Raw genomic sequence first — 27,872 nt, forward strand, 5'->3', positions numbered from 1 at the left:
TCTTTCTTTCTTTTTATTTATTCATGTGGAGGGAGGGGGATGTTGGGAAGAAAGTGTTGTCAATGCTGTATCATTCCTGTTATGGTAGAAAGGCTTTTTGCAATATTTCCTTTAGGCTCTTGATATTCACCTTCCATACCTCTGAGGGGTGTTATGAGGCTTACTTAATGAGTGTAAATTGGAATTATTTTAATAAAAAATGTAGTTTCGGTGTTTTGGCCAAATTCCATTCGGAGAATTGGATCCTGCCTATCTAATATTTCTCCATAGTTTCAATTGAATATAGCATTCTTTTCTTTCTGTCCTTAATTGTGTACTGTATAAACATTGCTGCCTTCTATCTCAGAGATGACTGCATTTTAAAGCTGGGTGACCCCACTACATCCCCATTGGAGTATGTAAATTTTATTGAATGCTTTGGGACCTGTGGATGAAAATGCACTATTATCATTATTGCGATTATTCTGCAAGGATTTAACTGCATACCTTTCATTTGATTAAAGCATTCATGACATATTTGTGATTTTGGTAAGATTCTATAGGTGATCCGAAAGAATGAAGAATTATCTTCCTGTCCCTGCACCCAAAGGGGCTTCTGTATTCCTGACAAAGCCTACAAGATTGATCCATGGGGAGGGAAAGTGAGAAATAAAGAACCACAAGTGACAAATATTAGCTTTGTTCCTTAATGCACTTCTGCAAGGCACTCAGATACTATGGTGATGAGGGCCATATAAAAAGGGGAATAGAATAAAATAGAAGAGAAGATCCTCCACTTGCTTTAAACTCCCACACCATACAGGAAACTGCAATCCTTCCAAGCCAGGGACTGGACTCCTTTCAAAGTCTGTCAGTCCACTCCTTAATTGGCTGGAGGAGTCATGCTGATTTTGAAGAATTTATTGATACCCACCCACCATCCTTGAAGTTTTATGGCAATATAGATCCATTAGAAATCCATTTTACGGAGATATTAAAATAATGAAGGTGAGAATTAAGAGAGCAGCACACTCCTTTGAAAGACCACTGATCATAATATAGTGCTTTAGAGAAAGTTATCATCCAGTCCCCTTAAAGAAAGTTATCAATTAGTCACTATTTAAGGCCTAGGAGAATTGTTCCCTGAAGAGGATTTTAGGAGGAAAGCCATATACTAAGTGATAAATTTATCACTAGGGGCTGCATGGCTCCATGGATTAAGAAGAAATGGTATAGAGTATTCAGAACACAGAGCAAGATGACCTGTTAACATCCGAAATGCTGAGGAAGGTTCCATGTACCGTATTACTAACAAACTGATGGGGTCTCATAGAATAGCCACTTTTCCCTGCCTCAGCACCTTCCAAAATATTTTTAGCCAACCACCTTTGTCATGTGCCGCTCTGATATCCGAAGTATTATGGCATTAGCTGGGGACAATGGATGGCACTATTCTACTCAGAACAGAGTATGTCAGAGATGATGTAAAATATGTCAGTAAGTGGGCATAAGGAACATCTTATGGGCCGAATTCAGCCCTGGTATAATCCTATTAATGTCACTGGGGATGAATTTGGGCCAGTTACTCTCCCTTATAACCACATGCACCCACTGATGTAATTTACACCACTGTACTCGTCACCTTTGAATGTGTTTAACAATGCTGCACTCAGTCAGGGTGGTCCTAGTTGTGTGCAGAGGAACAGTTTTTGAAGAACACCTGAGAACAGCTCTCCACTCAGTGTGCAGCACCAACAGAAATAAAGGTCATAATTACTGGCTTTGCTATGATCCTTAAATACGCTTTTATCTGCTACATTGGAAGATGTAACTGCTTTTGAAAACTAACCCCAGTTTTCAAAAGCAGTTGAGTACATTGGTAGCACAAATGCTGCATTCCCATGAGCAGAGGGGCACTTAGATGAACAACTACTTGGGTTTTTTGTTTTTATTTATTTATTTATTGTGGCTAAGTGGTGCCCAGTTTAGGTGCCCACTTTGGAAATTTGGGCTCACTATAGGCCCAATACTGAGACTTTCTTTCCTCCTAATCTCTAAGCAAATCTTACGTAGAAAGGCTTTGCTTCGGAGACCTACAAGGGAGCTAGGGTAAACAGAGTTCTCATTTCAAATTGGAAGCAAGGGTTAAACATACATTCATCTGCTACTCCTCTGCATCTCCAGCAGTAGCTGGATGAGGCCTTCTGTATGGCTTTGTGCCCATGCGGATCCTCATTGTGAACTGACTCAATGGCCATCCCTCTGCCATGTGCCCCTCCCTTCTGCAGAGATCTCTGCAATGCACTTGAGGGCATGAAGCTCTCCAAAGGGATTCTCCATTGATTTTTGCCTCCCCAGGCACAGCCCCTGCAAAGCAGACATGCAGCTTTTAAGTGCATGTACACAGCTCTATTCAGGCAAAGTAGTATGACGAACAAAGACTGTATGGCAAGTGCAGAATCCCCATTCAGGAGCTTGGTGCCACTGGAGAAGCTGGCACACACACTTTGAGTATATTTAAACATGTTCTCACCCTGGCAGTTCTGGAACAGAGCTAAAGCAAAAATGCCCAAAAGGGAAGGCAATGCAAAGCATTTTTGCCGCTGAGGAGGAGGATTTTGGATACATGATGCCAACTAAAAGAGGCCCTGCCTGCGCACATGAGAAATCAGAAGCGTGTTCATGCCTTGAACTAGCAGGTGGGAGTGAGAGTGGAGAAACAGGAGGCTCCTAACTTGTGTGCTGACTGATCAGATGACTCACAGCCTGACCCCAGACACATCATGTGACTTCCTTGCTCTCAAGTCAGCCTAGGTGCAAAACTGAGCCAAAGCACTGATAGATTGCTGAACTCTACTGGGGTAAGTAAATTACAAACAAAATATTTGTGTTTACTGTGGGGATTTGACTGTGCATAATAATATATTACCCATATTGAGAACTACAGGAGTTTTATATGTTTAAATATGTACAATTAATTAGACAGAATTGTTTTTAATATGGTTATTCCCTATAATCTCATTCTGAACTAATAGACTTTTTATTGGATCAAGATTTGGAGTATTTTCCATTTTGTGAATGTTATTACTTCCTCTTAGCTCAGGGAAACAGTTTTGGATTCATTCTTTCTATTTTTTTAGTGTGTGTGTGTGTGCCTTTAAAATGCTGTTAAGAGAATATTAAGGTTGTATGGTATATCACACAACAGTCAAGAAATGCAACCTTAAGTCTGCCCCCTTGGGAATATGCTTTGTGATGTAGTCTTTAATTATATGGTCAAATAAAAGAAAAATATAATGGTCAAATAATATAACATGATGTCATAACATATATTAAGTGCAGCAGCTTGTAGGAGTATGCACTACTGTGTGTATGATAGGCAAACAGAGTCTATTCAAGTAATTTGCATGGAAAGGACAAAATAAATCATTCTTACAAAATTTAATACAAATTAAGTATAACAGAGTGTAATAGTGACTTGACTTCTCTGTGAACACAGAGGACCAGATTCTCAGTTTATGTAATCGGCATCACTACATCAAAGTCCACGGTGCTGGATATCCTGGCCCAGGGTGAAAGCCCTAACAGTCAGAAACAAAGGAAATGAAGGAAGAGTGCCCATCTGACCATATTTCAGGGTGTTTTGTTCTCAGAGTTCCCCTTATAAAGCCCCCCACCAAAATGAAAATCAACAAGGAAATCTGCGTATGACTACAGCATTATATGCTATGCTGGAAAAACCAAATAAGGGCTAGATTGGGTTTTTGGAAGCAGAAGCTCTGTTGGGGAGTTGTGTGGAATTGAGCATGGGACGAGAAGAGTTCATTGCACTCATCTTCCAAAACTGACCTCCAGGTGATTATGAACACAGAAGGAAGCAGGGTCTTGGCCACACCTCCACACAGAAAAGCCACTCCCATTTCAAGATATTGGAAACATCAGGTTGTGCTAGCCCACTCACAACCCTGGAACTCAGGTTGTGCAATTGCTGACACTTTGGCTGCCCTTTGAGTAGGAGAGCAAGGTGGAGGAAAGGGGTCCCTGCTTGCATTTTCCCCTAATTGTTCACCCACAAAAGAGCAGCCAGAATCTGACTGTAAGACACTGCAGAAGACAGTGCAAGAAAATGCAGCTCTGATTAATTTACTGTTGGGAAAAAATCACTACTTGGCAAAATATGAAGTGTTCAGTGTGTGCCTAACCGTAAAGGGGCCATCTGCAAGCAATGAATGTGTCCGCATAGGCTTCATCTGAGACTGCAAGGAACTCTGAAAAGTTCACTGCACATTCCAATACTCTGTGGGTCCTTACTAATGCAGCTGCTATACAATAACCTTAAACAACCCTTGTAAGAATCTGAATGAATAGAAAGTAGCGCGTATTCCACATCTTCCCCCAGGTGTAGATGCATTTTTTTCATCTTTCCAATGTTTTCCTTCATACCATACTCATTTCTGATCAGAACAAACATTTTGTGGCTGATTCTCTTCCACTGAAGCAGTTGGACCAAACTTTAAAGTGGTGTAAATGAGAGGAGAAACAGGCTTCAGGCTCACTGTCTGGTGCTTGGATGCCAAGACAGATGTATTGCTTTGAAGTGGTGTTTTTTGGTTGGTTGGTTGTTCTTTTTTGTTTTGTTTTTTTGGGGAGGGGGTGAGACAAGGTGGGTGAGGGAATATCTTTATTGGGCCTTCTGTTTGGGAGAGAGATAAGCTTTCGAGCTACACAGAGCTCTTCCTCAGGTCTGGGAAAGGTACTCAGAGTGTCACAGCTAAGAAGAAGATCAAACTGAAGGTTTAGCATCAGTAGTTTTTTTTCTTGAGCATTTTATGGCTTGGTACAGTATAAATCAGCTTGTCTAAGGGTATCATTTTGTTTCATTAGTGCCCCTCAATTCTCTTTTATGTTAAATGTTTGGTTCATTTATATATGCCGAACACAGCCACACACACACTCTTCTGGAACCAGCACCAGTGTTAGCTAAGAAAGGGGTACATACTTGGGTATTAGAAGGGTGCGATGGGGCCTCTATTAAGTTTGAGTTCTATTTTGCACTTGCAGGGTTTCAACCTCTGGTTTGTACAAAGGATACAGTGCATACTCTCATAGGTTTACAACACATCATGTTTGATTAAAGACCAACTTTCCCAGGCATCTTCATCTAAACCTGTTACTTAGTTTATGAGTTAAACCCAATTGTAAAATAAGACCTTTAAGAATTTTTAGTGTCTCACCATTTTTCAGAACCCTTTTGCTGGTTTGTTATCCTTCACATTTTGCATATAATTAAAAATGGTAGCCAGTTACCTTCAAATATACACTTGAGAGGGCAGTAGGTGGTAATTAAGCAGAATTAACACTTACAAAAAAAAATCTTACCCCCATTCTATTCACAATTTTTGCTGAACAAAAATGGCCACTATTTGCTATAATCTGCAATGGGACTGAAGTTACCCAAATGAAGCAAAGATATTTATGCCTCAGTAAAGATAGCTGCTACTTCGCTGGAGGGGTGATCATAATAAAGACAGCCACTGGGACTGATCTCTGGGAAGATGGATGCTATTTCACTAAAACTATCATACTTCTCAACCTTCCAGTGTGTGACACAAGCAGTTGAAATGTGGAACCAGTCTTTTGTTGTGCATTGTACCATAATGCACAATAAAATTTATGAATTTTTATTATGTTTTTAAGTATAAAACCTGTTTTAAAGGATATTTCTCGTTATGCAAATTATATGAACCAGATTTTTTTTTTTAAGAAAACTATTTCAACAGAAATTCTGTCATCTGGTCCCACAAAGAACCCCAACATGGGTCTTCAGCAGGGTTGAATCCTGGACCATCTGACACCCAACCCAGACTATTATTACATGAACTTCAGGAGTAACTGTTACCTTCTACACAAGGGGACATGACACACTTTGCCAGTGCATTACATAGTTATTTGCTACACACCAGCAGAATGCTAAGAATAAGACCACTTGGGTTCTATTCCTGGCTCTTGGAAATGGTGTAGATTAGTGGTTGGTTAGAGCAAGGAGACTGAAATCAGGAATTCTGTGCTCCATTCCTAGTTCTGGGGAGGGGAAGGAAGGGGAGGGGATTCTTTAGCGTCTCTAGACAACATAGCCAAGCATATAGGGTTCTTTCTGGGAGATAGTGTGGCTCAGTGGATAAGTCTGGTGTGCTACATTGGAGACCTGTGTCCTATTCCACGCTCTGCTAGAAATGACATTGTGCAGCCGCTCAGCTTATTTATAAAATGGGGAGGCTGATGCTTGACTGCCTCCTAAGGTAGGGGTCCTTGCAACATTAGTCAGTGTTTGAGATTGATATGCACAAGTTAAGTGTGTGGTGTGTAATGTGTTTGTGGGGAGGCATGAGATCATAATTAAGGTTTTGCTTTGTACTGCGAGGGAGACTAAAGTGTTGTGTGTAACGTATTCCCTTATCTGTTAGAAGCAGAAAGAAGTTCTTTGTAATGATGTGGATGGAGTCTGTTGCTATCTATGGAAATGTGCTGTGTGGGCATTAGGAGACAGGTAAGATTTGTCCCATAACATGGCTTTTTCTTGCTTTTTAGAGTTTGCATTGGATGAACACCACATTTTACCAACTTGACTTGCTTTTAAACAACATATCTGTGTATGGAATTATATACAGAATAGAGTGATTATATTTTTGCAATCTGGAAGTGAATATCTGACGACAGTTCTACTGAAACATTAGGTCATTTCCCTTTGTTTTGTTTGTTGGGTCTGGTGCCTCATTCTCGGAGCTGCGGCTTCTGCTGAAAAAGACAGAGGTCCATTGTTTATGCTGCTTAAGAAATACAGTGAAGGATTTATTTTGTTGGAACTAGAAGGGAATGACTATGCCAGGATTTGCTAGTGTGATTTTTGTTTGTTCTGTATATCAGCACATACCATCTGTATATCAGCACATACCATGAGCAATAATGGTGTGCCAGCCAAAAAGCAAGGCTGATGCGATGGCCTACATTTTTAGAAGTGTCCACTAATTTTAGATGTCAGACAGACACCTAAGACCTGCTTTTCAAAAGTGCCGACCATCTGCATTCTCATGAAAGTTGCTCGGCCACTCCAAAATCAGGCCTTGGGTGCCACAAGTTGGACACCAAAAACTAGGGAATCCTTCTGACAGTGCAGACAGATGTATTTAGAGCACTCATACCATGACTGAGATGACACTCAAGGTACTGTTAGATGTGCTGTGATGGTAGGCAATCAAACTGTTATAAATGAATACTCCTGGGGAAATTCTGCACCACTGCGGCTCAGCAGAAAAATGCCCCCCTGCAGATTCTCTTTGCTTCCTTGCAGAAAATGATTTCTGTGGGAAAGCCAAGAGAAGCTGCACCAGTACTCACTCACCCCTCCCCCGCAGCTCAGCAGCTCAGAGGTGTCTGTTCAGGCAGCCAGGGGGAGAGGTAACTCACTGGGGAGAGTGGGGACTGGGGATGCCCCGGCCACCCAGTGACATTAGTCACAGCTGGGTGGGAGGGGGGGAGGATGGAGACAGTTCCCCCTTCCCCTTCCCTGCATGGAGCAGCCCCAGAAACTTCCCCTGGCTACAGGAAGCTCTGGACTGGGGGGCAAGGGGGGAGGGGAGTTTCCAGGTGCGGGGGGAGGGTAAGGCTCAGTGGTGGGGAGGGTTGGGTGCAGGGGAGACTGGATGCACAGGGGTTGGGCAGACAGGGGAAGCAGCTCCCTGTACAGTGACCCTTCCCCCCCACCAGCGCACCTAGAACCCCCACTGCTGAGCCCTCTCCACATCAGGAGCCCCCTGAACCCAGAGTCCCCCCACCAAGCCCCACAAACCCCTTCTCTGCTGAGCCTCACCCCCTGCATCAGGAGCCCCCCACACTGACCCCCCACCCCTCCTAGCCCCACTCCCTCAGTCCCCTTCACTGAGCTCTAATCACCTTCACCTGGAATCCCCTGCAGAGTCCCATTCCCCCTGCACCCAGAACCCTGCACTGAGCCCCTGTGTATCCAGATTCCCCCCAAACCCAGACCTCCACCAAGCTGCCTGCACCCAGATTGCGCCACACAGAACCCTTGTACTCTTGAGAATGCATCCGATGAAGTGAGCTGTAGCTCACGAAAGCTTATGCTCAAATAAATTTGTTAGTCTCTAAGGTGCCACAAGTACTCCTTTTCTTTTTGCGAATACAGACTAACACAGCTGCTACTCTGAAACCTGTACTCTTGAGGGAATTCTGCAGCCAAAAATTAAGAAATTTAAAATTCTGCAAAGTTCTGCATATTTTAATTGTCAAAATAACACAGAAACACAACAATATAATCACACCATTTTCAATTATTTTGGTAATTTATTTCAAAATAATTTTCAGCAAATAATTTCAAATGGTGATTATATTGTGTTATTCTGACAAATAAAATATGCACATTGTTACAAAATTTTAAAATATTGTGTGCAGAAGGGGAGCAGCCCCAGAATTATTAATTTTTTGGTGCAGAATATTTAATTTTTTGGCTCAAAACTCCCTCAGGAGTAAAAGGAATAGAGTTTGTTTGGTTTGTTTTTGTCAGTGAACTGAGAGGTCAAAGATGTCAAACTCACATCATCCCCAGAGACTGAATTACTTTACTTACTAGAAAAGGATCAGCACAGGCAGCAACAGAGCTAGTTTACCACGCCCCGCTCTGCCAGTGAGACTCAGCCAAGACCGGAAGAAGCACTTGTACAGAGAGTAGTTCAGTATTCAGTCCTTGGCCTCTGCTCACAAGGTGACAGCTGCTTGGTGGGTTTGGGTGATGTAGGTGCACCTTTCAAGTAGGAACTGGACTGAGATCACAAGCACATGACCGCCAAACAGATGATAATACTGGGTCACTACCAACCTGGGCTGTTTTCAGACTGGTGACCCAACGGTGAAGTGCTCTGTACTTTATTGATAACCCCCAGAGTCATCCAGTCAGACTTGTTGCAAAATGTAACTTCTTTTCAGTAATGCTGCTGACAGGTTTCCCACATACTCTATGTGCCATTGGTTGAAGCACATGCTTGGGGAAGGGGAGTCTGTCCTTGTCCTCAGCCAGGAGGTTACGCCTCGATGGAATCGCAGAGTGCGGGCAGAAATGTTAGCCCTTAACAAAGCATGAGGAAGGTATCCTACCATGTTGATTCATTGGTGCAATAGAGAAAAGGCTCTCTGTACTTTCTGCTGTCTGCACTACACCCACAACATACACAGCTCATCCATGGAACACAGGTCAGGATTAGGCTAATATTTTGGAATATGTCCATGTTGTTTAAAAAAGTCTGCCTGATTCAATGTTAGATGAACTTTCTAAGAGCTCTGATACCCGAGAAGGTTTCATGTTCCAGAGTTATTTATTTGTCTTATGAAGAACATCACTTTGAACACACTGTCTAAATAAGAATTAATTGTGTTAAAAATTCAGGTTAATGAATACTGTAAGAAGTTGTCTTGGGGGGAGGCTCTTTTGTGAGAGCATAACCCTGATGTTAGCAGGACCCAGTCTCTGTGGAAACAGGTTACTCATCTTTTCCAGAAGATAGATGCATGTTTATTTTCTATTCTCTGAAGTGGTTAATCTACATGTGGAGCAAAGAAAAGATGGCTTACTAGGCTAATTGCTAATACAAAAAAAAAAAAAAGTACTGTGAGCAAATATTTGAAAACAGACACAGAAGGCTGTGAAAACAAATACAATCTCATTTTCCATGAAGTTTTCCCACCAGAAATCATGCAGTTCAAAGAGACGTCCAGTAAATACAGTACCTTCAGGCTTCCAGTGCCAATGCTGTTCATTAGCCACCTCCTAATTCTACGATGCAGAGCCAGATTAATGGAAAGGTGACTAAGGAAGGCACCAAGGGACCCACTAATGATATTGTATAGTCCTTAGAGGAGACCTCTCTAGCCATATTGCCCATGTAAGGCAAAATACACACATCACAAGGATACAATGCCATATAATCACAAAAAAACCCAACAGAATTTCAAGAGGGCAAGATGTCATCACAGAAGGGGTGCCGGGAACTGATGAAACCCAAGATGGAAAAAATAATTGCATGCATGTTTTTTAATACAAGGGGATCGCCCTAAGCTCATTAAAACAGATCGAAGTTTTAAACCCTGTATTACTTTAAAAATTAATTTACGGCTGTGGGGCTCAGTGGCCCAGAGAACATTAAAATGATAAATCCAGAAAGATGATGTGATTAGAAGAGAGTATTACTTTGGTCACAACATGGACTTTCAAAGCTGTGAAGGGGAAGCATCACAGCCATGTTAACCTTTGTCTCATTGTTTCTGGTTTTAACCCTGAGTTTCAGAGAGTTTAAAGAATCATAAAAGTTTGCTCCAAGATTAAATATTATGTGCAAGAGTTTGAGGTTTTCTGTCTATCTTTGTTGTATCTGATGCAGCGCTAGAACGTAAGATTATACAACTTTATGTTATACTTCCTGACTGAAAAAGAAGTTCTTGTAAGCATTCAGGACAACTTCTGTAAAACATACAGGGCCCAATCCTTGGGTTTGGCAGAGCTGTGCTTCACCCATCCACGACCCGAGTGAGGAGGCAAAGGTGATTGTATGCCATCTTTCTGTTCTCCTGATCTTTCAGGCCAGTTCAATCCTAGAGTAAGTTAGGCAAATCTCAAGGCTGCTCTAATTTATGTTGGCTAATGATAGCCTCCAAGGGGTGTCATTTCAGCAAGAAATTGTTGGAGTGCAGCAGTGCTCCTGAGATACACCCCCATGCCTCTATGGCAACTGCATTACTTAGTTCATAATAGCTACATCAGTCTTTTAGAGGATAGGTTTTCATACATGGAGACAATGGGTGCACCCACAAAAATGTGGAGTGCACGGGTTGCTTGTGGAGAGCTCCATATTACACACAAATTAAATTTTGCATGAAGAAGTATCCATTTACTCCTGTAATTACCTTATTTGTGTGCACAAATGCCATTTGGCAATGAGCTAGAATGCTCTTGCCAGCTGTCCCAAGGTTTAAATCGGGGTGGGGGGGGGAGGAGAATGAGGACTGGCATTCTTGGTGGTGAGTGCTCTGCCCTGAAACTCACTACTTCTTGCAGATCCATCAAAGCCATGTCTGTCCACTTTTAGGGCACAGTGCAAGAGGCACCTGTTCTGTTTGAATGCTGGCTGGATTTTCAGTCGATGAGGCTATTGGCAAGACTGTAGTGGCACTTTAGGGCAATGGTAAATAAGTGTTTCAATTTGTTATAGTGTTAGGTACCATGGGCATCTAGAAAACACTCAGAAATAAAAAACAACAGATGAATTTAGCAAGAGCTTCCCATGCACAGGAGGTGCTTGTGTGCCTATTGCATCCACATTTAAAAATTTGGCCCTGGAGCTGCAAGACAAATCACCCCAATGACAGCAATTTCCAATTTATAAGTGGTTACTCCCTTTAACCTTTCCTGCTGCGAGTATCACTTGGGTCTCCAGTTTGTGGAGGATGGTGCACAGACATGTTCTGTAATACCTGGGCACAATGAGATCTGTTATTAGGGGAGAGAGCACCAGCCTTTGCTTCGCATACCCCATCCTTCCCGCTGGTTCCTGTGCCTGTGTGATTATTGTAGTCCGCTTCTAGTTCCTGTTCTTAGCCAATGAATTAACGGTAACAGTAAATTAATTTTATTCTTTTGCTGGTTAGTCTGTCGAAGGAGTGCAAATCAGATTTTTCCACTGCCCCATTAATGGAGCCTCAATTTCTCATTCAGCAGGCAGTGTGAGGTGAGTCACAGGGCTGCAAGCTGCCTATTGAATGGACCAGTAGCTTGAACAAAGACTCCATTCACTCCAGGTCTCTGCTAGATTTCCTTAGAGTGTGCACTGCTTTATCTTTTTTCTCTTTCCCAAACTTTGTTGGCTAATTTCATTGACAATATTCATAACTTGGGGTTGGAGATCTGTCTCCTACTCATATAAGACCTCTGGGTTTGTTATTTTTTTCCTATGCTCCCCATGCCCCCACCCGCTGATTCCTATTTAAAATAGTTTTCATTGTTTACTGCCCTGAAGGGCAGCAGGATCCTGTAAGCACTGAATATAGGGGGTCTTCAGCATTGCCCAGGGGGGCGTGGGGGGGGGAGGGAAGCTTGCCAAGGGATGTGAACAGTTCTGAAATTATTGTGTGCCATATAATTGAATGACCCCTTTAAATATATGGCAAACATTTAAAAACAAAAGCCTATTAAGCTTTTATGTCTGTAATGCTTTGTATCCATTCCAGTTAATTACAGCTATTTAAAAACATCTGCATTTCAGAACTTTCTTCCCTTCCCTCAGGCTGCCCCTCCTGAGACATCTCTCTTCAGGCTGCTTGGTCTGCACAGTAATTATAATCCCCAAGTACCTGACATCAAAACCAAGTGCAGTGCATCATTCTTTCGAAAGCAAGGGAAACCATATTACAAGTGAAGGGGTTGAACCAAAACCCTGGCTCCAAATATCCTCAGACTTTAGTCAAGTTCGGACCTGGATCTGAACTTTATTACTTGAGCCCACGTCTAAATGTTACTAATTTAGAAGACAGAATTGAAGACAAATTTGTGTTAGAGTGCCAGCCCACAAAGCAGGGTTTATCTGCTACTTTCTACAAGAAATGGCATGAGATCTTTAATTTCCAACTCAACTCATGGTTTAGGTGTCACAGTATCCTGAATGGAGTTATTGGCCAGATTCACGGTCAGTGTGCTATGACCCCATGACCCCTGGTCAGCTAGGCTGGAGTAAAGCATTGTCATGTAGGGGTAAGCATATAACTTGGGTAATACTGCTGGCACTTGGGCCTCTCTGCCAGCTCTGCTGTGCCTCTACAGGAGCCCCTGGTGAAGAAGGCATCCCAGGGCTGGGTGGAAGCAGCTAGAGAAAGGGAGCAGATGGAGAGGACATGGCCAGGGTGTTCTTATGATTCTGTACCCCTGCAATGGTCCACATGGGGCACTGCAACATGGGTGCAAGTTAGGACAGCCCCCTAGTCTGTTCCAAGGGCAGAGCCAGCCCCGGAAAAGGGAAGACATAAGCCCCTAATCCCTGTACACGCACCAACCCTAGCACTGACACAGATGACTTTGCCCCACAGGAGTTGATGCTATGTAAGTGCTAACTATCATGACGACTGATTATTATACAGCATACTTCCCAGCAGGATGTGAACCAGCCTCCTTTTCTCCTTACCAAATGGGCAAACTCCCCACCTGAGCATCTAAAGAAGCTGCAACAAATATTTTGTTTTTCTTCTATGAATGACTGTAGAAGTGCATACCGAAGAGCACTTGGCTTGTACTTAAAGCATGATAATTATTAAAGTTTTGTTTCAGAGTAGCAGCCGTGTTAGTCTGTATTCGCAAAAAGAAAAGGAGTACTTGTGGCACCTGAGAGACTAACCAATTTATTTGAGCATAAGCTTTCGTGAGCTACAGCTCACTTCATCGGATGCATAAAAGCATTTTCCACTTTTATGCATCTGAAGTGAGCTGTAGCTCACGAAAGCTTATGCTCAAATAAATTGGTTAGTCTCTAAGGTGCCACAAGTACTCCTTTTCTTTTTATTAATGTTTTGTACAGCAATTCTGTTTTCTCCTTCTCTCGTGTGGAACAAGGAAGGTCCCAGCATGAGAGAAGTGCTACAGTTTAGCTCCACTAACCTGCAGCAGCATTCCAGACAGAAACCCAGCTCTTTTTGTGCTACTAAGCTTTCCAAGCAAGATTTCTTGTCTTGTTCATTTATCAGCTTGTTTCCCTGCAGAGAGGTACTGTTTAGAGGAAAAAGAATGTGTTTTTCAGTCCACAGAGCAAGTGATTTGCTTTTTGAGGTTGTTTGCCAAAACCACATTCTTATTACAGCTTCCTTTCCAAACTGAGGGAGGCCAAGGTCAGAAACAAAACTCTGTAGGCTGATTTTTGTGCACTCTTTGCCTTATGTGGAAGCTGAGCTGACTTGAGGCTGAATCATTCAGCACACCTTTAGGTCTGAACATCTCCAAGATTTCCTGTGCAGTCAGCAGTATCCAATAAATTAACAGCAAGACAAAACCTAAACCACCCCCTAAAAACAAAACAAAACCAAGCATCCTATCCCCTTATTGGGCTAATTGGGGAAAAAACTTAACAACTGATTTTAAAGATGAAGTGAAAAGGAAAACTATAAAAGCAAAATAAAGGGACAGCCACACCCTGCAATGATCACAAGTGACAGAATAAGTTTATATCCCTTTATGAATGGGCAGCTTAAATACACTATTTTTCAGGCCTTAAGTTACTCTGGCTGAGACAGAAGAGCCAAGAACCCAACTGACTCCCTTAGGCCTCTGAAATTCCCAGCCTGTGTTCTTGAAAAAAAAAAGATTAATGGACTAGACTAAAAGAAAAACAGCGTGTAGGGAAAAGGACATACCACAACAGCCAAGGATGAGGTCAATTTGTATTTCTGGATCTGGACACACGTGTATATTTTAACAGCAGTTATTCCTTTAACACGCTCCTTTCCTCCACAAATCATCTCAGAGATCCTCTATCGATCTCCCAAATGTGGGTGTTTCCATGGGAAAAGCTGCTGATCATATATATCTATATATCAGTTTATCACAGTTCTGCTTCCAAGGTCTGTTGCTTTTTTCTAGCCACTCAGTCCCAGAAAACATCCTCCCCTCTCCATTTGCTTCCCATGGTTTAGAGCTGTGGTTCAGAACTGGTAGTCCAGACTGCCTCCTGCTCACATGGTCCTGGCTCCTCCCCTCCTCGTTTCCAGCTGCTCTATTACATTAAGGAGAATTAACAATACAGGTCTGATATTAGTTTTCTATGTTACACAGTCACCAGTGGAAGGAGAGCTAGCCTGCACAATTATGGATAGGAGAGGCACTATCAGACAATCTCTGTTTTAAGATGTGGGCCAAACTCTAAGAGAACTGGAGGACACTTGGGTCTAGCACCATGGTGGGCAACCTGTGGCCCACCAGGGTAATCTGCTGGCGGGCCGCGAGACAGTGTTTACATTGACCGTCCACAGACACGGCCGCCCGCAGGTCCCAGTGACTGCGATTTGCTGTTCCCGGCCAATGGGAGCTGCGGGAAGCAGTGGCCAGCACGTCCCTGTGGCCTACTTTGCTTCCCGCAGCTCCCATTGGCTGGGAACGGCAAACCATGGCCACTGGGAGCTGTGGGCAGCCGTGCCTGTGGATGGTCAATGTAAACACTGTCTCGTGGCCCGCCAGCGAATTACCCTGACGGGCCGCGCGTGACCCGTGGGCTGCAGGTTGCCCACTACTGGTTTAGCAGAACTGGAAAAAAATCTGAAGGTAAGGCCCAGTCTTAAGATTCTCTCTCTCTCACCCCATGTGCGCCCAGCTATAATCCTTTTCTTCTTGGCTTTAGGATCCCAAGGCATTCAATACAGTGATCACTGGGAGACCAAATCCCCATAATTCCCAACAACCAACTCCCTTGCCCCCGGTCCCTGTCCTCAGACACCAGCGGAATGCAGGGTCCCAGGTCAAACTTGTCCTGCATGAATCAGGGACTCCGTCCCCCGCTGCTGCTAGATCTGTTTCTGAGCCAGCTCTGTAAGAATTTCAAGCTGCTCCTTGTTACCTCTCCAGACCCAGAACACCTAAATGTGACCCATTTCACACACACCAAACCACCTTTAGTCACACACTGGCAATAGCCCCCTTATTTTCAAGCAGTGGCACACAGGCAGGTAGGCACAGCATGATTGAAAAACCTCTCATGCCTTAGGGCAAACAGCTACTCCTTTGTCAGAAAGTGAAGAGAGATTTAGCTCCCAAGGCTCAAAGAAGATACAAAAAAGCTTATTATATGCCAGGATAGCTTCCTACATCACCAAAGGTCAAACTCAGATCCAGTTTCAGTCACAAGGCAGACGTTTGTCAGACAAGCACTAATCATTATATTTGGTAATCATATTCACCTATTAGAAACTCCATGCTGTAAACATGTCTATGAATTAACAAGGCATCTGGCCTCTCTCATACAATCTGAGCAGCTTGGATCATGAAGTGTCTGAGGAAAAATAAAAAGCACCTTCCATCTGCTACCACCAAAGCAATCAGACCAGCTCTTCCAAAGGATGGCACGTCTCCTCACGCAAAATGTGTTAGTCAAACAAAAACAAGCATTTCGCAGACAGCGTTTGAGGGAACTGAAATAACTCAGAGGAAGGGAGTGAAATTAAGAAAGGGAAAAATTAGACTAAAAAATAATAAATTTGGCAGAAAGCTTCCCAATGATGAGAGCTGTTACTAGAGTACAGAATAATCTCCTCAAAGAAAGTGCTGGAAACTCCATCGCTTGGGTCATTTAAAAATAGGCTGGAAGAACGACTCAAGAATAATCTCTGAACTAGAAGATGACCCTGCTTCAACCCTCTAACTTAGTTTATTCCAACATTATGAATTGTAAGTCTGGTTCCAAGTGTACATGAGCACTTTACTCCCACAGATCACAGGGTTTTAACTAATGGCTTTGACTCTGTGGTGGAGCGAGAGGCATACGTTGACCTTGGGTGGGTAAAGGCTGTTTGCACCTTCAGCTCATTCAGTGGTGATTCTGCAGAAGCGTAAAAAGGCAAGTTCAGACCGGTTGTGTCTAAACAGGACTTTAGCGGGTTCTCCCACTATTGGTCTAGCAACTGTAGCTCCACCAGTGGCTGACATGGCAGAAAAGGCTGGGAGCTGGTCTACATTAAAGCTCCCATTACTGCTACCGCTGGAGCAGATGTACCAATGCTAGAGCCACTAGTGGGAGATTGCCCTCAGATGTCAGTGTGGACAAAGCCGTAGCTGCTGAGAGAGGTATGCGAAACCGAGAGGAGATGTGCATACTGCTGCAACAAGTCAGAGTCTGTGAAGGCAAGCCTGCCTGCATTGAACCAACAGAGACAGAGCTTTAAAGGAAAACAAACAAAACCCCTACATACAATTTGCATAAATTTGCATATATGTGCCTTGCCCGAAAATGCAGCATTTTAAATGTGCACATCTTCAAGGGGCAAATAGCAGGCCCTGTTGACCCTGTAGCTCTAGAGGGCAGCAGCCCCTGCCCATTTCCTCTGGAGGCCATAGGACTCTCTTTTTCTAAGGTTCCCATCTCTCTGTCTACCTCCCCTCAAATTTATTCCCATCTGCCCCATCTCTCTTTCTCTGCACTTCTGCTTCCCATCTCCTGAGCTTCAGCTTCCCTCCCTGCTTCAGCTCTGCCACTTCCAGCCAGCTTAGTTTTTTCCTCACCTAATTTTCCCACATCCAGAGGGGCCAGATTTGCTGCTTGGCTTGTACTGAGCATGCTCACACAGCTCTGAGCCCCCTCTGCCCATCCTGGATCCTTCACCCCACCTCCAAACTCAGCCTCCTCCCCCAGCTTCTTCCCCACAGTTCTGCCTTTTCTAGCCTGTATCACTCAGACACAACCCTGCCTCCCTGCAGTATGTTATTTTCATGAATGGGATGAAGGATCTGAGGAGTCCAGGCAAAGGCGCTCTCCATCTCTTCTATGGAATCAGCGCTTTATCACTTACAGTTGGCTTGGTACAAGATGTAAAATAACAAATGAACCTTCTAGACATCAGATCTACAAGCTACTCCGACAGGATGTTAATGTGAATTATTAGCACAACTGAATGAAAATGTACCAGGCTTTTTAACCTTGCTTTGCGTTGAGGGCACATAAACTTTACACCAACAAAGGTCACATTGGCAATTCATCTGGAGCTCAGAGGCCACAGCTTAAGGATCTACTCTCATGAATAAAGTTAAGCATATGCATAATTCTTTGCCAGACAAAGCTCCAGTACCATTAATATCTTCCATGATGAACACAAACTGCTTGTTGTTTGAACTCATCAGCAATAAAACTGGACAGCTGATTGGCTTCATCCTCATTCTACCCTTGGAGGGAGAAGACAGCTGAGGATTGCATTTCAGAACTCCAAGAGTCACATCTGGCCCCAGGGGCTGCCCTTTGGGAAGTCTCCTTCATGACCCCAATCCTGCATCCATTGAAATCAATGGGTGATTTGTCATTGGCTTGAATGGGAGCAGAATTGGGCTCCACATGCACAAGGAAACTCTTCAAGCATGAAAGCTAATTTAAAAGGAGCTCATCTCCTTGTGTTCAGAGACAGAGCAAGAGAAAATCATGACAGATTTTGGTGTATTTTAACTGAATTATTGTCCACTGGGGATTAAGCTAAAACCACAAACATTATTTCATTTTCTAGTGAGGCTGCAGTGATGAATTTGAGTTTCAAAGGAGAAAGCCTGATTGTTTTTGCTTTTGGTAATAGTGATTCACTCCTCCCTCTTCAGATGTAAAACATTAATATCATGGTACATGTATTTTAAAACAAAGGATCTGTAACTTTCTTATAACGTAGACTTGTGGAGGTAAATACATTAAAGCCTTACACTGGTACACCAAAATGCAACCAAATTTTGCACTAGATTCTGTTTAAAATATTCTGCTTAATTGATTTTTTAAAAAATCATTATGTTGCTCTCGGCTTGACTATTGATCTGCAACACTGTGGAAGTAATGAAGAAGCCTTGAAATCAATAAGGCCAAAGTATATCTCGAACTATATCTGCCTCACTAGCACAACAGGGATATGACCAGTCAAATTCCCCAGACAGGGCAAGGAGTAGAACCAATCTCTTCCCAGGACTGCTAAGATTTATTTGTATTGGCATAAACATAACTAATGAAACCCTGACAATGCCTCACTTTTGTGAAAGCTGATAATATATCGCATCACTCACAGTGAAATGCACAAAAACACAATTTGCAAAATAAAATCCCAACCCTGAGCTGTTGTTAGTGCACTTGATTCTCTCCCATCCGGATCAGGATAGTATTTCTTCTGATGAGCTCATATGTGGGTTTTTTTCACAGTGTTTATAGGTCGGAGAGGTTTTTGCTTCCCTTTCTGTCACTATAATGTAGGTAGCTGCAATCGCAGGCTGATAACTTTGTTTAGGGCTAACAAAGTTATCTTATCTTGTTTGTATTATTAATATTACTCTAGATAAGCCACCTGGAGCAGTTGGCAAGTGAGTCTCCAGGAAGTGACCTCATGAAAGTTAAAAGTTCAGACGGTTATTTACTATCATAACAATAGCTGGCCTAATACAATCATACTTTGAACTTCTATGCCATTTTCCAGCTGAAAATTACTTGCTTAATCTTTACTTGCTCCCTTTTACACCTCCTGGCACAGATAAGCAGAAGTTTATCAGGTGTCATTTCTACTTGAAAGGGACAGATTTTCAAAAGATTTTCAAGATCTTGGGTGCACGTTGGATGCTGAGCTCTTTTGAAAATCTGGCCATAAGAATCACAATGGGAACTGCTGGGTGCTCAGCATTTTTGAAAATCTGCCTCTTATTCATGTTCCTGAATGTGAGTTCAGCTTTCTTGACAATCAAACTCCGAACTGTGGATGCTAAACTGATGGAAATCTGGCCCCACAATCCTGAAAGAAGATCGGCTCATGGATTTTCCACTCAGTGCCTACTCAGACATCTTGTTTCAGTGGGAGTCTTTCTGAATAAAGCCTTCATGGTGTGGCCCATTGTCTTCCTCAGGAATTGCAGGTGCTCAGCACCTTTGTGGGTCCAGCTCAGAGAAAAGAGTAGCAAGAATTTTATTGTGCATAGCCACTAAAAGAAAAAAAAATCACATTCCTAGCTGAAATCAGTTAACTTGGTACAAACTTGCAATTTTTTAAAATATAGCTTTTCTGTCAAAACTCTGTGTATGACGCCCATTTGTCAGAGAGAACAGGAGTTCCTCACACACTGAGACAGATGCTGTCAGAGAAGCATGGTCAACATACAAATTTGTACCAATTTAACTGATTTCAGCTAGGAGTGTGATATTTTCTTATTACTAGATAGTAACAGTACAGCTCCTTGGTGTGGATGCAGTTATACCAGTACAAAGCTGCTTATTACCAGTAACTAAATTTACAGGAATAAACCATACAGATGTACGCATCTGTAAACCAGCATAACAGCATCCACACTAGGCAGGTTGTACCATTTTAATTATGCTAGTTTCAATCCAATACAGTTACAGTGGTACAAAAATTGTGTACAGCTAAGCCCTGGGATTGCATACAGTAGTCATTACAATGCAGTGTCTCCTTTTCAGGGACTGGAAAATGAATGTTACAGTTACACATTTCAAACCATCAAAACCATCAAATTAATTTCTTTCTTTTTCTTTCTTTCTTTTTGGAAAAGGCTGAACCTAATCTGCACCTTTGAAGTTTAAAAATATGGTAATGCAATTAGTGGCTTTGGCTGTCTAATGAAGCCACTTTAAATCCCTGCAAAAATACCATTAAAAGAGAATGCTTAAGAGCCTCTTCAAACTTTCCAAAATGTGAAGTACGTTCTTATTCAGAAGATGCCAATCTAGTCTCCTTTCTCCAAGGTTCAAGATTAATTAGGGACTTGTTTAGTGCATGAAGGAGGAAACAAATGAACTCTTGGATTGCAGAGCACTGGAACCAATTTTTTAATCATTTTTTTTCTTTACAATTACATTCCTATCATCGAAGTCTTCATTAGACTTCTGTCACAGGCCCATATTATGTCAGGTAAGTATTACCAGTGCTTGGCTTTCATCCAGATTGAACGTTATGAATTTTCTCACAAATAAATACAGGAGATGTATTTTAATACAATAAAAATATGTTTATTCAAATATTTGTGAATTTGCATAATAAATTCATACATACCCCTAGGGTATACAAAAAACCTGGCTGTTCAGATATTATATTAGAGAAATATATTAATGCCTGATCTTGACACAGTACCATTATGCAACAACATTACCTAAGATAAGCAATAATAAAGGTGGATGGAATGGATATGTTTGAGGCTAATTGTTAAAGAATGGCTTGTGTATGTTTAGTGAAGGAGAAAGGGAAAAGGAAACTGTGCTATATGGATAAACTCACAACCTTATTTTCCAGTGACCTGCAAGGGTTAGATCCAGATACAAACTCCCCCAAAGGTTGGAGGAACTGGTTTGGTTAATTCTATAGGTAAGGGCCAGCTGGGAAATTTAGATTTGGATCCAAATGACACCCAAATTCATAGATAGTCTAATCCAGGATTTTGGTTCCAGCACATCTCTAGTTCTAATGACATTTAGCACTAAGGGAGATTACTTTATCAGTATTCTCTCTATCATGTATGCATGCACACACAAAACCCTGTTTTGATGTTGAGAACTTCTTCAGGAAAGTCTGTAGAATTAAAATAGAACCATTAAAAAAACAACAACAACAACCCGTGCACTGTACTATTTATGTGTGCATGTCTGTGAAAGAGGGGGTTCAGTGGCTCTAGTTTCTATGCAAGTGCTAAAAAAGAAAAGAGAAGCAAAACTTGAGAGAGATATTGCTGTAGAATAGAGACATATGCGTGACACTGGAGAACAGATGTTGAAATGGCCACTAGCCTGTTCTTAGTTTATACGTTTTTGACGGGATATTAACAGGCTCCAAAACTTAATTATAGTTATCACAGATGGACTCTCCCCACCCAAAATAAAACCTCACAATCTAGTCTGTCAACCGATTTCTGGAGGAAGATGGATGCTCCTTATGCAAATTGGTCTTTGGAGATGTACCTATACATGCCCACAAATGCCTTTTTAATTTTTGCTACATATAGTCTAACACTATATCAGGGAGTATGAAGATTCATTCCTTATCCCAACGTTTGTGATGAAAGCTCAGTGGGAAATGGGAAATATGTAACAATGACTGGCAGATCTAGTTACTCTTTTCCATTAGTACCAATTTATCATTATCCAGACCTCTACCAGGGTTAGCAGATAATGTTTTCTCTAAGTGGGAAAGCAAGGGTATAGTTTTCATAGCTGATTTGTTCAATTCTACCTCTCTTATGTCCTTTGAGCAATTGCAGATCAGATCTATGCTTCCCAGGATGCACTTCTATGGCTATTTATAAATAAGGCATTACATCACCTCTTGACCGTGTTTCCTAACCTAATTTCTATTGGTTAGACTGATAAAGGCTGTACAATAGATACCCTTGACAGAAAGAGCTGTATGTCACTTCCCTACTCAATATTAACAGGACTTTAAAGCACATGGGCACGAGGGGATTTTGCTCAAAGAAATTTTTTAAGTATAGGTAATATTTCTGAATACTAAGCATGGTGAGGTAGTTAAAAAACCCTGGATTTTTATTGTAAGTGTTTCTTGTGCTGCACACCACATCTCTGATTAAACCAGCAGAAGATTAATCAGCACAGACTTAATTGTAGTAACACTGTAACAATGGACAAAGTGGCCTTCTGCAAGCTTAATATGCAGAACAGTTCAAGCAGTTTTGGACCAGTCAACAAAGCCTCTGCTGGATGTGGTGGTGCAGTGGTAGCCGTAATCTCAAGAGCTCTAATTAAGTAGACTTTAGAGACCTGTGTTCAAACAGATCTTAGGTCACAAGTGAAATGAGTTTATCCCTAGAGGATGAATTGTCCCCACCTGACAAACAAGTAGTCTGCAGACTCTGATCAGGAAATCCCAGGATTTGAAAATTTCCAGGGGAGTTTCAGCCTTAAAATTCACCCCCCCCAAATTAAAACTAACCAAGACTTTAGGATCATTCTTGCATACATTGTATTATGAGTGATACAGGGAGAAGAGTACTACATGGGTCGATCACAGCAACATCAACAGAATCAAAACCTGTTCTAAAGCCCATGGAAGTCAATAAGAATCTTTCTACTGACTTCAGTGGGCTTTGGATCAGGCCCATTGTGCCTTGACAAGGTGCAGAGAAATTGTCCTTGCAACAAGTTAATTGTGGTTATTTAAAGTGCTATTTCTTAGCTTGGCTTCACTAGAAGGGTATGTTTTACAATGGGATTTGTACCTGAGTTTTGCCAACACTTGTGAGAGGTGGTGTTTATCTTAAAGCCCCAGCTCCTGCAGTTGAGAAATTATGTGAGAATCTCTGCTTGTCTCTTAAAGAAAGAGGATGTTTCTAGCACTCTTGGCTGCAGAGAAAAGCTGGGAAACCATGACCCGAGCGTAACATAAAGGTTTAAAAACCAGAAGGCAAATAAAAAGAACCTAACGTTGATTATTTTTAAAAATCTGATGATTTTAAAGTCAATCTTATGACTTTGTGGGTCTGACTCATTAATTTTTTTGAATACTTGGGATTGTCAATACTAGTAGCTTCGTCATTTCAGTGTTATCCCCTGGCCTTTTGTAATACTTTCCTCTGAATTCAGCAACTGGTCATTCTGACTCTATTTAATTTGATCACTTCCGCTGGCACTGAACTGTTTGTATTAAAACTCTGATCACAGGTGATCAGAATATTACGATTTAATTAATAAGGAAAGCCACAATTCTGAGTGAGGCGGAAGGAAGAAAGAAAGAAAAAATAAAGACTCCACAAGCCTGAAGGAAGAATTATAGAATAATAAGGTAACGACAACCAAAAATGAGTCAGATGTTCTAAGCATAAGCACTCACGTGAGTTCAGCAAGCTATGATTTACACTCTGTCGGTCATACAGACATTGAGATCTGTCACTTATTTAAATCAAAACGATAGGAGCAGACTTGATTCAAATAAGAAAAAGACCCTGCAATATGGTATTCCACCCCTTGTCTCCTAATAGTCCTGATGAGCTTGAACCAAAACACTGAACGATCCCAAACTTTGGGGAAGTTCTGTTCTGATCTGAATCAGCACTTTGCAGCCTAGACCCATCTGTAATGTTCAATAACCATTTTCACTAAAGGTCTTTCACTCTCCCAACATAAAACCATTATCAAAAATGAGCATGGGCCATGAAATGTATAAAGAGATCTCAGTGCTCTCACATCTGGTGTGTATGCACACGTGTGCTTGGATCTGGCGTTTTTAGAACATTATACATTCAGAGAACAACTGTGAGTTTTGATCCAGATGTATTTGCTTCAGCGCTCAGTGACCATCCTGAACCGAATAGATGGACACGGTCAGCTTAAGATGGAGCATGGCATGTTGAGATTGTGAGATGGAACATCTAGAACAGCAGTTCTCAAACTGTGGGTCGGGACCCCGAAGTGGGTTGCAACCCCGTTAAAATGGAGTCGTCAGGGCTGGCTTAGACTTGCTGGGGTCTGGGGTTGAAGCCTGAGCCCCACCACCCTGGGCCGAAGCCTGAGAGCTTCAGCACCGGGTGGCGGGGCTCAGGTTAAAGGCCCTTTTCTGGGGCTGAAGCCCTTGGGGTTTGGCTTTGACCCCCCCCCTCCACCTGGGGCAGCAGGGCTCGGGCAGGCTCAGGCTTCGGTCCCCCGTCCTGGGGTCGTGTAATAATCTTTGTTCTCAGAAGGGAGTCGGGTGCAATGAAGTTCGAGAACCCCTGATCTAGAAAATTAGGGCAGGGCTAAGAGTGCACCTTCAACTTCAGTTACTAGATAGGTCTCCAAAGGTCACACCCCCATGCTAAATGTGAAGGAGACTGCAAGCGTCTCCATTTTATGCAATTTTTTTATTGTCATCAGACTCTTAGCAACTTGCCACCAGGGACTTTTGTTGGGCAAATTGTGAGCTTCCTGAGGCTGTGTTTCAGGTGCTGACTCATGCCCCGATGGAGCCAAGTGGTGAAATATGGTGGATCTGCTTTTTCTTTTTAGCTTGTTCTCACAGCAACTGATTACACAGGGTGCGAGAGATCCTACAGCAGGGATCAGGAACCCCTGAGCAACAGAGAGATTGACCTCAAAATTAAGGGCTTGGGGAAGAGAAGAAATCCTTGTCAAAAGTATTTACGTGCCTTTGCCAGAATATGTGCTTTGTCTTCCTAATGTCTCCTATCCAGGTAAAGGCAAAAGGTAATAATCATCTGTGTAATCTGATTTGCAAGGTTAGCTGCCCTGAATCATAAATATGAATGGGATTTATGACCATGAAGGTGCACTTTGTAAGGCTTCAAGAGGAGAGCGACGTTGTCACATCTCCCTTCTCACAGAGCTTCATAAAAAGAGAGAGGAAAATGTTGAGACCCAAAAACTACCAAGCCATAAAGGAAGACTTTTAAAAATAGATTTACTTTAATTATATACTTCTGTAATTTTCTGTAGTTTCCCCCATCCCATTATTAAATTACAGCTGTAACTCCTCTAATAGATTCTCACTGTAAACACATTGGTTTAGCTTTATTGTCTCCTAGCACGACCAGTGTGTAGTGAAAACAAAGCTCTGCCACAGCTTCTCATCTGGCCGCACTGATCAGAATAGAGGAGGGCAGGCTGGGGAATCATAGTTCTCTTCACTACTATAGACATGAGATATCCTTGCTCTGAGGAATGCCCTATCTCCAGAGTTGAGCCCCCCCGGAATTCATACTCCAGTTTGCTAAGGCTCTACACTGAAACTGGCTGGAGATTCCCTGCAAAGAATTCCCTCTGGGTAGGGGGATTTTCCACTGGTGGAAACAACATTTGTAGTGAGCTCCAACACTACTTGTCTTCCTTACTGTGTCATAAAGTCAGAAGAAAGGGTGTGTTGGAGGGCTGGGAGTGAGCTGAGCTCCACTATGCCTGATTCTCCACCAATGTAAATTATGTTACTGAATTTACAGCAGTGGTGGAAGTTAAAGTAGCCTCCTTGCTGCTCTAACTTTTGCCAGAGCCAAGCCACTGAGGAGCAGGGAGCTGAAACTGGTTCGCTGAAATAGCCACTCTACACAGCTCGGACACAGCAGAGAAACCAGGCCCGGATACATAGGTCCCGGCTTCCTCTGGGCCCAGGGGGCTGAACCCCGCATTCCACCCCAGGCCCCTCCCCCACCTCACCCCTTACCCCAAGTCCCCCCCTTCCCGCCTCTTTCCGCCCCTGCTCCACCCCAGGTCCCGCCACTTCCACCCCCACCCCGCCTCTTCCCACCCAGTTCTGCCCCCTCCCCCCAGTGTGCCCCATCCCCACTCCTCCCCCTCACTCCCAGAGCCTCCTGCATGCTGCAGAACAGCTGATCATGGTGAGTGGGAGGCACTGGGATGGAGGGGGAAGATGGCTGCCATTTTTTCCATGGAGCAGCCACGGAGTCAGTGCCTATGCCCGGATAAGGGGAAGCTTGGCTGGTACCTTAGGAACAGCACCGGAGCAGAAGATTAGAAATACACTCCACCTCGCTCCTTGTCTGGCGAGCTTCACTCTGTTTTGTACAGAGATATCTTAGATGTGTGGAGAGAATTTGCCCTCCACGAGCTGGATTCTTGCCCCTTAAATCTGCTAAAGACTTTGGAGACTTTGGGGCCTGGAGCTGGGGGAGGGGGTGGGGGAGGGAAGGGGGCTAGGCTCCTTCTGAGGATTGTTATCACCTCCCTTCAGGAGGGGAGGGTGCCAGCTGTCCTTACACAGGTTGTGAGGAAGCCCAGGGCTAAAAAAGCTATCTCTAGATATTAACAGTCTGGGCCATTATCACCCTGTCTCTATGTTCCCCATTTTGGGGGAGATTATGGAGGAAGGAATGTTGGGAAGCACTCCAGATAACCCAGACCCTGCATATGTCTCCTTTATTTAGCAACGAGCCTGTTTTAGACACAGGTGTAACAGGGAGCTCTGTCTGGTGATCGATGACGGACCAAGCTAAGGTACCCATGCTGATATTGACAGGCCCATCAGCTGTTTTTGTTGCCATTGGTCATGATGTTCTCTTGACTTGGCTGAGGGTTCTTGAAGGGGTGGGCAGGGGCAGGACAACCCATCACTTGGCTAATTCCTTCCTTTCTGAGATGTCCCAAAGGGTGCTAATAGGTTCTTATGCCCCTGCTGCCTGTGGAGTGCTACAGGGTTCCATCCTGCCACCCTTCCTGCTTAATGTGTGCATATAGCCATTGGGAGAGTATGGAAGATGCTTTGGCCTGGATGACCAGTAGCATATGATTAACACTCATAGCTCCATTGTCTTAAACCCAGATGCTGTGGTCTCCTTGTTTTCCCAGTGCGTGATAGAGGTAGGGATGTGGAAGGGAGAAAACTGGCTAAAGAAATAACTTGGATGAGGTGGGGGTGGTGTTGATAGGCAAGGGAAACATCTGGAGGACTGGGGTCAGGGTTGCAAGTGTGCCTTCCCTTGGAGGTGAAAGTCCAGCATAGTTCACACTAGAATTATCATTGCTCTTAGATTCCCAGGTGACAATGGCAGCAAGCAGTGGCTTTTTCATTGGCTGCTGTCCTGTACTCTACCACTTGCCTCTCTGATGCAGTTCTCACCCTAATCATTCAGACCTTTGTAACCTCCAGGCTAGATTATCTCAACACATGCTACTTGGAGCTATTCCGGAGAATGATTTTGAGACCTCAGCTAGTGCAGAATGCAGCTGCTGGTGTCTTGAATGGGACAAGCCATTATGAGTATAACACCATGGCGCCAAGCCATGCACTTGGTAAATGTGCATCTCCGAGTCCACCTTTGTACACAAGAGCCAAAGGGGTAAATCTGCTGATGGTTCAGTTTGCTCCTCCTTCTCACCATATCTGTGCATAGCTCTCACTGATAGTAGTGGGAGTTATACATGGGTATCAGGTAGAAGTTAGTATTGCTGGTGTTTTACTCCATAGCATCCACAAGATGGGAGATTTAACTAATGCTGGGGTATCCTACTTCTTTAGTGAGAAATCTGTGGCTGTCAGCGAAAGGCTGTGTGTGTACCAGGCTACTGCAATAGACAATAGATTGAAAAGTTTTGGCTCATGATTGTAGATCAGGATTGAAGACAAGGAGATGTATGGATCAACTGCTGTACTGGATTTGGATGATAGCACAC

The 27,872-nt window shown here is 43.0% G+C and overlaps 1 protein-coding gene and 1 long non-coding RNA gene across 17 annotated transcripts in view; one reads left to right on the plus strand and one right to left on the minus strand.

The window, feature by feature from the left end:
* Nucleotides 1-27,872, minus strand: part of TNRC6C (trinucleotide repeat containing adaptor 6C) — a 584,197-nt gene that overhangs the window by 205,757 nt on the left and 350,568 nt on the right. The gene's annotated exons all lie outside the window — the stretch shown is intronic.
* LOC141998271 (uncharacterized) overlaps nucleotides 2,783-27,872 on the plus strand; it is a 46,435-nt gene continuing 21,345 nt past the window's right edge. The window contains exons 1-2 of one of the 2 annotated variants that reach the window (XR_012641813.1): nucleotides 2,783-2,840; nucleotides 6,444-6,526. This is a non-coding gene — a long non-coding RNA (uncharacterized LOC141998271). Of the gene's footprint in view, nucleotides 2,841-6,142; nucleotides 6,279-6,443; nucleotides 6,527-27,872 lie in introns of those variants that run through there. The other variant, XR_012641814.1, reaches the window with a different exon arrangement.

This window comes from Natator depressus, chromosome 14 (assembly GCF_965152275.1).
Source record: "Natator depressus isolate rNatDep1 chromosome 14, rNatDep2.hap1, whole genome shotgun sequence".
In the NCBI taxonomy this organism is placed as follows: Eukaryota; Metazoa; Chordata; order Testudines; family Cheloniidae; genus Natator; species Natator depressus.